The following is an 11798-nucleotide window of genomic DNA, read 5'->3' on the forward strand; positions in this document are numbered from 1 at the left end:
AATACTCATAAAGGAACCAGATTAATGATTTATTTTTTAAAGGCAGCAAATACTTTTTAAAAAGAAAAGGAAAAAAAAATCAATCAATCTGAAAAGACATAGAATTTAGAATCCATTTAACAATGATAGATATGACAAAAAGGACAATGAGTAGAGTATATCCATAGAACATACTGAGGACTTACTGTTTGCTAGACACCACTAAACTGATTTAAATGTCAAAATGACTCTATAAGTACTATTATTACTGCCACTTGTAGACTTGAAGAGCTTAACTAGATTACTCAAAGAATATATTTAATAAGTGGCAGAAATTAGATTCCACCTCACACCAGTCTGACTGCAAACTCTAAAAAAATAAAATAAAAATAAAACTTCAGACTGCTCTATGATATTGTCTTTTATAGAAACGGAAGAGACTTTGGAAGTAATTTATTTCAGTTTCTGCCACAATAAAAAAAAATGTTAAAAGTGAAAAGACTATTTAGGCTGGGCACAGTGGCTCATGTCTATAATCACAGCATTTTGGGAGGATAAGGCAGGAGGATCACTTGAGCACAAGAGTTTGAGTTCAGTCTTGGTAACAGCGTAAGACCTTGCCTTAAAAAAAAATGAACTATATAAGCATATATCCAAGTTAGGGGACAGGAGTAGGATGACGATGATACTTTGATAAAATTGCAAACAACTTTTTGACAACCAGTGTGGTACAAGCAGAAATGCAAACCAATATGTAAAGGACATAATAGGTGAATTTACAAGATCAAGAGGAGGGCCGGTTGTGGTGGTTCACACCTGTAATCCCAGCACTTTCAAGGCTGAGGCAAGCAGATCACGATGTGAGGAGTTTGAGACTAGCCTGGCCAACATAATGAAACTCTGTCTCTACTAAAAATAGAAAAAATTAGCCAGGTGTGGTGGCAGGGTGCCTGTAATCCCAGCTACTCAGGAGACTGAGGCAGGAGAATCACTTGAACCCAGGAGGCAGAGGGTGCAGTGAGCTGAGATTGCGCCATCACACTTCAGTCCGGGCAATAGCACCAGACTCTGACTCAAAAAAGAAACAGAAAAAAAACAGTTGAACATGCAATGCTGTCTATATCAATAACCAAACAAAGGAAGCTATTAAAAGGGTGAACAAATTCTTCCAAGTCAAATGCAAATAACTGGCTTCCTCTCTATTCATGCAAATAGCTGAGTTCACCACATGAAATTTACCTTGCTTTTAGGTCTCAAGAATTAAGGGATAATATTAAAGCTATAAACCTGGAAAAATTCATAGTGACTTTATGCACAAATCACATAGAAATGTCTCAGGTTCTGAGATAAAGTTCAGAAATAATTGTACTAAACAATTCAAAAATTTCCCAAGGCTAAAACTTGGTAAAAATAAACTGCAGAAACACTCATACAATAAGTATAGGGTTAACCTCATCATACTATTAGTAGATATATTACAATAAAAATATTACACAGAGGCTAAAATGGATGCATGGCAACAGGTTGTCTTAGGAATGTATTATTATATTAAGAGGGAAATATTCCTTCCAGCATAAAAACACCAATACCATTCATATACCGTATACAGAGAGTTTGATAAAGAGAAAATTTCCATAAAAATCTTAGCCCAAAACTCTCCACATCCAGCATCTCTAATTTCTATAGCCTTTAGATCCCATAGGAGTAAAAATTAGAAGTTCTTCTATTGCGAACAAATTCCCTATGTCAAAGCCTGGGAGAATGTCCCCTTTGCCTCTATAGAGAGAATGCTTAGACAGCTCTGAGCGGAAAGAAGGCAACTGTGATGCTCTGTATGTCCTGGGGCCCACAGGTTTCCAGGATTCAAACAAATGTAAACAATTTGACTTCCAGAGTATTGACAAGGAATTAGAATATTAGATTACAATCTGGCTTTCTCGGTTTACTACAATAATTGTACTAAAATAAATTTTAGTACAATTATTTCTGAACTTTATCTCAGAACCTGAGACATTTCTATGTGATTTATGCATAAAGTCACAATGAAAGCTTCCCTTTCCCCGATATTCCAAAGATTTCAAAAACCTATGAAATTATGCCAGAAGGTGATAATCCAAGTATATCTTTCACAGTTGGATGACTCAAAACAATATTTAGCATTTCAAATTAAATTGTTCACAATGTGGCATTCAATTCTTCACCAAACTCACAGAACCCATTTCTACTTATAGATGTGTTATTTAAAACTCTGAGTAAAGAAAGTTAAGTGAAAGAGAACTTTCATTTTTTAAAAAAAGAATAATAAAAACGAAAACATTGTATTTTCTATATACATTAACCTTGAAAAAGAAAATGCAAAATTAATCTGTTTATCATTACTACATTTTCACACAGGTGTCATCTTTATTATGCTGTTAAATGCAAGAGCCTACAATAATCTATTCCAGACATGGGTTGGGGTTGGAAGTGAGGGATTGGCAAGGGAGTAGAAAAGTAACAAGGCTGTCTGTAGCACTTTAGTACATGTTGTAAGAATAATCCAAAACAGAAAAATATTGGTTCAATTCAGTACAACTACTTCGATTTTCTTAAAATCACACATACTCTATATAGTAAAGCCCTATACACATTCTCTCCCAAAAAAAAAAAAAAAAAAAAAAAACTTGACTTAGGAATAATTTCACAATACTTAAGGAATCAGAAAAAGTTTTTAAATAAAATATTGATGTTTAAACTGTGTCTTTAAACTATTTGCTAACAAAACAAAACAATGGACTTTGAAAGAATACTAAACCCACCATCATTAATTTTATTTTGGTAACTAACTTTATCCCAGTGACTTGATAATAAAGTTAAGTCTTAAGGATAAAAATCACCATACAGATCATTAAAACACTAAAAATAAAAAAGAGAATTTCTCCTACCTCCATAACATTTTGTTTCTAATTTCTTTAAAAAGAAAAATTTGGAGTATTATGAGTATTGTTGAAAAGAATTCATATTAGAAGATATTTCAAATTAAACGAGGGGCACTTCATGCTTATTTTCTAAGTTTAGATCACACTGAATACTGTGCTTGCAGACCCAATGAGCAAGAATAATCATCCACAAACTGCTAGATTCTTTCATTTTGGATTGTACACTGAAAATAAAAGATGGACGTTTAGAGTCTACATGTTCTATTTTCAGCTTCATCATTAACATATTTGAGAACCTGGGGTAAATTCCTTTACATCAGGTAAATATTCTAATACCCTATTAGTTAATGGAAGTTAGATCCCAAAACTGACACTTAAGTGAAATACTAAATAAATTTAGTCCTATTTTCTTTATTGGGTTTTCTGATTTAAAATTCTATCACATATATACATAACCATCTTAATTTACATATAAACTTAATTCACTTTAACAACATTCACTGAACATCGACCTAGATGAAAGTCCTCTCCTGAAGTCTGAGGAATGCAAACGTAAACACCAAGTCCTTTTGAACTCAAAATTAGTACATAGCACCCTGGTAAATGAGATACAAATAACCAAACATGAAACTCTCTTTTAGTCAGTCTGACTTAATTAAAATTGTATTATGACAATACAAAAATTATAAAGTTTTTGAGTGTGAATTTTAAATTGTACAGTTTTTTCTTTTTTGAGACAGGGTCACATTTTGTCACCCAGACTAGAGTGCTGTGGTATGATCATGGCTCACTGAAGCCTCAACCCTCCAGGCTCAAGTGATCCTCCCACCTAGGCCTCCCAAAGTGCTGGGATTATAGTTGTAAGTCATTGCACTCAGCCACTAAACTGTATAAATTTTAAAAGTACAATTAAAAATGTGTATGACTACAAATATAAAACAAAAAGATGTTCTACCTTTTTTTTTTAACCTGTGTGGTGAATCCTAACAGGTTGGGAAAAACCTATAGGTATTATCCAAGGGCCAGTAAATATTTTCTGGAAAATGTCAGTACATATCTTCACCTTTGTGGGCTATCAGGTCTCTGTTGCAACTACACAATGGCCATCACAGTACCAAAGCAGCCAAGGACAGTCCATAAATGAATTAATGTGTATAGCTCTGTTCCAGTCAAACTTATGGTCACTGCAATCTGAATTCTGCATCTCGCATAATTTCATTTCATGTAAGTGCTACATCTCATGAAATATTACTCATCTTTTGATATTTTCCCCCAACCATTTAAAAATGTAAAAAATATTTGTGGTTACATTGGCTGTATAAAAACAGGGAACTAAGTGATTTGGCATTCAAGCTACATACAGTTTGCAAATCTCTGGTATAATCAAACACCAGTATCAAATAATATGAATTAAGAGTGACTAGCAGCTGACCATAATTGCCACTGTTCCGAGAGGAGAGAAAGGAAGACATATTTGAATAATCAAGAACTTCTTTTAAAGAAGTATATGAGTAAGAGCTTGAGTTAATCTAAGGATGATAACTCATTTACTACAGCTGTTATTTAGTAACTGCAACAAAACTCTTCCACTCTCTTAAAAAAAAAAAAAACACTAATTTGTCAAAATATATGGACAAAAAGCAATTAACTTCATGTTCTTATTTAAACTGTAAAAGTACAACTTAAAAATTAATACTGGCTGGGCAAGGTAGGCTCATACTTGTAATCCCAGCACTTTGGGAGGCCAAGGCAGGTGGATCACTTGAGGTCGGGTGTTCAAGACCAGCCTAGCCAATATGGTGAGACTCTCTCTCTACTAAAAATACGTAAGTTAGCCTGGCCTGGTGGCGCACGCCTATAATCCAGCTACTGGGAAGGCTGAGGCAGTAGAATCTCTTGAACCCAGGACACAGAGGTTGCAGCAAGCTGAGATCGCACCACTGCATTCCAGCCTGGCCAACAGAGTGAGACTCCATCAAAAAAAAAAAAAAAAGGTACTATTTTTCAACTGCACTGTACAGCTTACCAATGTTTAAAATATTGAATATTTAGTCATGTTTAAAATAGTAAAAAACAAACTGTTATTGGTTGAATTGTGTCCCTCCAAAAACAATATATAAAAATCCTAATCCCTAGCACCGCAGAATGTGACCTTATTTAGAAACAGGGTCTTTACAGAGATAATGACATTAAGAAGGTCATTATGGTGGACTCCAGATGAAAAAGACTGGTATCTTTATAAAAAGAGGAAATACGCACAGAGACAGACACACACAGAGGGAAGGCAATATGAAGACAGAGGGAGAAGACAGTAATGTGAGTGGAGTGATGAAACTAAAAGCCACAAAACACCAAGGATTGCTGGCAAACACGTAAGCTAGAAGAGACAAGGAAGGATATTCCTCTAGAGCCTTCAGAAAACATGACATTTGATAGCAACCTCAGCTATGTACAGTAAGGTTCTGTTGCTTTAAGTCACCCCGTTTTCGGTACTTTGTTACAGAAGCCCTAGGAAACAAATACACAAACATATCAATGTATGAGGAATGTTTTTCACTTTGTAATTCTATCTAATCAAATAACATGTCATCATTTAATGAACAAGTATTAAGTCCAAAATAAACCACACATTAAAATCATTCTGTGAAAATTAAATTGACTTTCTATGCATGATATTACCACCAAAGAAGTCATTCCTTTGTGTTTTTTTTCTATAATACTTTGAACCAAATATTCTTTGGTTTGTGGGTTGTATTACTACTGACAGGGTAAATGCATGCTACTGTGGAGAGTGGGGAAAATTAACTGGTAGAAATGCTTAGGGTCTCAAATCTTCCTCTCAGAGAGTATGGATGCAAGATTCTTGCATGATAAAGTACCATTTTCAAATAGTGCCACGTATTCATTTTCTTGCATCTCTTCCTGTTTCGATTTGTGATTTCAGAGATAATTATGAAGATAATATGGTAAGTGAGTCTCCACTTATACCCTGTGTCCTACAAATTTTGAGGATGGGCTTCAGCAAAACCTGGATCAGATTATGACTTAAGTAAACTATCATTTCTAGCACTGATTTATTTTTAAGTAACTGGAAACAATAGTATGTGTTTGGAAATACTGAGTTGAAAACATAAAGAACTATTGACCTTAAACTATTACAAAACAAAAAAAGAATATCTTTCCTGTTTTAAAAGACTTCCAGTAAAAGAAAGTGCAAAACTGTATTACTGTTTACATTAAAAGTTTCCATTTTCGGTTTATTTGTATTCCATCCATTTTTTAAAACGTTTTGAAAAAGAAGATTCATACAGAATGTTACCAAAATTTTCTGAGACCCAAACATAATCTCTTAAAATATGTACCAACAAGCTTCTGCATGTCTCTGAACTCAGATTTGTGCATTTCAATGTCACCTGGATGACCAGATTTAAATTTCAGGGCTGCCTATCAAGCACAGTAACTGAAAACTTGCACTAAACTCAGAAGTGTGCAAAGAAGTAAATATCCATTGGAAAAAAAACCATCTGATTTACAGGGTGGCCCATTTAAAACAGTTCCCATTTAATAATGTGGCTGTGTACAGGGCCTCTTTTAAATGGGCCACCCTGTATGAAGCTTAAGTCCAAGATAAAAAATGTCCTCCCTTGAGAATTTTTAAAACCCAAAAACATTGTAGGTTTAGTGGTTATTTTTAAGGTTTTAGATGGTTTCTTTGGACTCCTTTAGAACTGAAAAAAGATGGATACACATTTGAAAAATGAAATGTTACAACCACACATCTGTAATGAGAACCAGTGCCAGTGGATATTTTTAAAACAAATTAAAACGGTCATTTTTTTTTTAAAACTTAGGCAAACAGCTGCTATACACACAGTGCACAGTAACTACTTTTCAGCAAAAGTTCAGAAGAAATTTCCTAATGAAGATTTATAGAACGTTCTGGGATTGATAATTAAGGGTTCCCCCCAAAGATACGAAGAACAAGCAGTATTAGAGATGTTAGAATTCAGGACACTAAATTAAAGATACACACTAATAACCACAGAGGGAAATTAGGATAAAACAGGTAGGTACTGTGTATCTTTTCTGTACTCACTTCAAAGTGTTTTGAAGTATTTCATGATAATTTCTAAAGTTTAAATACCTCTGTAATTTAGTTTATTATTCAAAAAGCGGGAGGAGATGATGTGAAGAGAAAAAATGGAAAAAGCTTGCCTAAAAAAAATTATATTGATACAAGAGATAATGGGTTCTGAAAATTCTGACTTGGACTCTGTACCTGACTTGAATAATGCAGTTTTCCTTCCAAAACCAATATTATTAATAATAAAAATAACAACTATGGGCCAGGCACAGTGGCTCACGCCTATAATCCCAGCACTTTGGGAGGCTGAGGCAGGCAGAACACGAGGTCAGGAGTTCAAGACCAGCCTGACTAACATGCTGAAACATTGTCTCTACTAAAAATACAAAAATTAGCAAGGTGTGGTGACGAGTGCCTGCAGTCCCAGCTACTCAGGAGGCTGAGGCAGGAGAATTGCCTGAACCCGGGAGGCAGAGGTTGCAGCGAGCCGAGATCGCGCCACTACACTCCAGCCTGGGCGACAGAGCGAGCCTCCAATTCTAAATAATAAATAAATAAATTAATTAATTAAATACTATGAATAGTGTCATCACATATGTGCCAAGTAATCTTCCTAGGCACCTGACACCATTAGTTGCAATGAGCCGAGATCACGCCACTACAGTCCAGTCCAGCCTGGGCAATAGAGAGATAGATAAAACAGCTATGAACACTGTCATCACACATTGTGCCAAGTAATCTTTCTAGGCACCTGACATCATTAAATCATTTAATGTTCACAATAATACAATGAGGTAGGTAGTATTACCTCCTCTTTACAGGTAAGAAAAATGATGCACTAATAGATTACATAATTTGTCTAAGGTCACAAATATGGTAAAATTGCCTGTCATAATTCAAAGACTCTGAATCCAGAGTTAGTACTCTTAAACACATACTCATAATTGTTTTTTCCTTCATGTAGCCAGGGATTTATCAATTTTTTGATGTTCTTGAAAACTAACTTATTTTCATTGACTTTTCTCTATTGTCTGTTTTCTATCTCACCGATTTCTACTCTTATGTTTACTATTTCCTTTTCTATTTCCTTTGGATTCAATCTGCACTTTTACTATCTTCTTAAGGTAGAGGCAATATCGATTTTCAACTTTTTTATTTCTGTTCTAACATAAGGAATTAGAGCTATAAATTTCTCTGTAGGCACTGCTTTAGATTCATCTCATAAATTCTGATATGTTTATTAACATAGTGTGAATGTTTAAAACTTCTATTTTTTCAGTTTTGCTTCATGTATTTTGAAGCTTACTTGTTAGGTGCACCAATACTTAGGATTACTGTTTCTTCTTGACAAAACTTTTATTATTCTGTCCCCTTTATTACTGATGATGGTTGTTTTTCTGAAGTTTACTTTGTCTGATATTAATATGGCCATATCAACTTGCCCAATCCTTAGGACTGAGCTTTGCATGTACAAGAAAATCAAGTGCGTTTCCTTAATGAAAAAGTCAAAAATAGCTCACAAGCTAAAGTAAACTGTGTTAGAAAATATAACTATCAGTCGATGGCGGTGGCTCACGTCTGTAATCCCAGCACTCTGAGAGGCCGAGGCAGGTGGATCACAAGATCAGGAGATAGAGACCATCCAGGCCAACATGGTAAAACCCCATCTCTATTAAAATACAAAAACTTAGCTGGGCATGGTGGTGCATGCCTGTAGTCTCAGCTACTCAGGAGGCTAAGGCAGGGGAACTGTTTGAACTCAGAAGGCAGAGGTTGCAATGAGCCAAGATCATGCCAATGCACTCTAGACTGGCAACAGAGAAAAACTCCATCTCAAAAAAAACAAAAACAAACAAAAATATATAGTATGTATGTATACACACACACACACACACACACACACACACACACACACACACACACACAATTATCAAGAGTCCAGTCTATAGAATGAAAAGCAATTTTTTAAAAGATTCTTTTTTTTTTTTTTTTTCGTGAGACAGAGTCTCTGTCACCCAGACTGGAGTGCAGTGACACAATCTTGGCTCACTGCAACCTCTGCCTCCCGGGTTCAAACGATCCTACTGTCTCAGCCTCCTGAATAGCTAGGATTATAGGTATGTGTCACCACGTCTGGCTAATTTTTGTATTTTGAGTAGAGACAAGGTTTTACCATGTTGGCCAGGCTGATCTCAAACTCGTGACCTCAAGTGATCTGCCCACCTCAGCCTCCCAAAGTGCTGAGATTACGGGCGTAAGCCACTGCACTGGCCTCTCTTTAAAGATTCTTTGTCACATTTCACTATTTATGACAAATTTATTATTAACTTGTCCAATAAGCAAAAGCTTTTAAAAAAGAAAAAGATGAACATTTTCTATACATAAATAACAAGAATATGGTCATTGTGGTTGCTTTATCAATTTTTATAGAGCAGAAAAGCATTAATAGTACTCACTTGAATTACCCTCCACTCAGAATCTGACCTGGTATTACACTGTAAAAAGCCTTTGAAATTCATCCTCTTTGCATTGTTATGAAAATTGCTATGTAAGAGACAACTATTTACTCACTACTGATGTATGTTCTAAACAGGATCTTGGGTGGATACTTTTCATTTGGCAATCTGGACAATGGTGCTCATTAATGAAAAAGGCTTAGTATAGGATACTGAAGATCTGGAACCAAGTCCTTATTCAACAAATTTCTAGTTATGTGGCCTCGCACTTCAAATTTTTGGTTTCCTTCTGTAAATGTCCAAGCAATAATTTTATGTTTATGATAAGGAGAATTGGACTGCTAAAGATCATTTAGTGAAAGTCCACCCTGTCCTAGAGACCAGTTGGACTACATGTCAGGCATTTGATTACTACCTTCACAATTTGTGCTGTTTTTTGTACTAGTTAGGCAGCTACTGATTTTTTAAGTCAATATTTATTACCACTTTAATAAATTTATTTTAAAATAAACTTTCTATCATAAAAATCTACCATAGAAATCAATATCATGTACCAGAAAGAAGATGTTTACTACTTATGGAATTTTTTTAAAAAATCAATCAATCAATCTTGGATACTCTCCTTTGGGGGCATTCAGAATGAAGAACTTAGAAAGAGAGGAGGACTACAGGAGAAAAATAAGGAGAAATAAATAGAATTGAGTCAACACACACACAAAAAAGGCAGTGTTAAGATTGGCGTAATGACTGGTAAAAGCCACTCGCAAAGTGGCACAAGACAGCTAAGTGATCAGAATAATCTAAGGATTATTTTAAATACTTTTATTGAGATATAATAAACATACCTTAAAATTCACTCATTTTAAGTGTATAGTTTAGTAGGCTTCTGGATATTCAGAGTTGTGAAACCATCACCATAATCTAATTTTGAAATTTTTCATCAACCCAAAAAGAAACTCTCTACCCATAGCAGTTATTCCTCATTCTCACCCCCTCTCTCAGCCTCTTCCCTGACTCAGGGAGCTTTCTGTCTCTATGGATTTGCATATTCTGGATATCCAATAATTAAATTATATAATATATGGCCTTTGTATCTTGTCTCTTTTACTTAGCATGTTTTCACGGGTCATCCATGTTTTAATGTATTATCACTACATCATTCCTTTTTATGTCTGAATGATATTCCACTGTATGAATATACCACATTTTACTTTTATAATAAGATTCAGCTGATGGACCTTTGGATTGTTTTCCTCTTTTCAGTTATTATGAATGATGCTACTATGAACATCTGCATACAAGTTTATTCCCGTCCTTCTTGAGGCCCAGCTCTGTAGCTGCTGGGATGGTACGTCCGTATGTCTGTACTTCCTACTGTATTTTTACTGTAAATTCTCATCATATGAAGTTTAACATACGTATTAATAGCTAATGTGTTAGATCTGATAAAAGAAGCCATTAAAGTCAAACTGTTACATATAAGCCAAAGCCCTCTACCTTGCAACACATATAAAAAGATACTCAGATTGAAGGAAAATCTAAATTTCAATGTGTACATATGAAAAAAGAAGAAAATCTAACACCGTTAACTCTACTTCTAACTACTATAATCTAGCTAAGCATAAAAAATAAATATTATTCCCAAAAAGCAACATGAATAGACAAAACAGGTAAATTATAGTCGAAGTATTATTTCATTGTAACTACAGTCCCCAGATATTCAGGCTGGTTGGAACAATGGTGGCTTTACGTCCCCCTTTAGTCACGGGAAATATGTTTTGAGATCCCCACACTCTGTGGATGCCTGAAACCAGGTAGTACTGAATCCTAAACACACACAGTTTTTCCTATACATACCCACAATAAAGTTTACGCACAGTAAGATATTAACAACAACTAATAATAAAATAAAACAATGCTAACAATATTCAGAAGAGTAAGAATTATTTTTTTTCCCCAATTTATTTATTTTATTGCATTTTAGGTTTTGGGGTACATGTGAAGAACATGCAAAATTGTTGCATAGGAACACACGTGGCAGTGTGATTTGCTGCCTTCCTCCCCATCACCTACATCTGGCATTTCTCCCCTTGCTATCTCTCCCCAGCTTCCCACCCCCCACCGTCCCTCCCCTATTTCCCCCCAACTGACCCCAGTGTGTAGTGCTCCCCTCCCTGTGTCCATGTGTTCTCATTGTTCAACACCCGCCTATGAGTGAGAACATGCGGTGTTTGATCTTCTGCTCTTCTGTCAGTTTGCTGGGAATGATGGTTTCCAGGTTCATCCATGTCCCTACAAAGGACCCAAATTCATCGTTTTTGATGGCTGCATAATATTCCATGGTGTATATGTGCCACATTT

General features: G+C 35.2%; 1 protein-coding gene across 1 annotated transcript in view; it reads right to left on the bottom strand.

Moving 5' to 3' along the window:
- Positions 1-11798, bottom strand: part of SUPT3H (SPT3 homolog, SAGA and STAGA complex component) — a 543512-nt gene that overhangs the window by 289436 nt on the left and 242278 nt on the right.

This window comes from Sapajus apella, unplaced genomic scaffold, assembly GCF_009761245.1.
Source record: "Sapajus apella isolate SASKATOON/1434 unplaced genomic scaffold, GSC_monkey_1.0 scaffold41, whole genome shotgun sequence".
Lineage (NCBI taxonomy): Eukaryota > Metazoa > Chordata > Mammalia > Primates > Cebidae > Sapajus > Sapajus apella.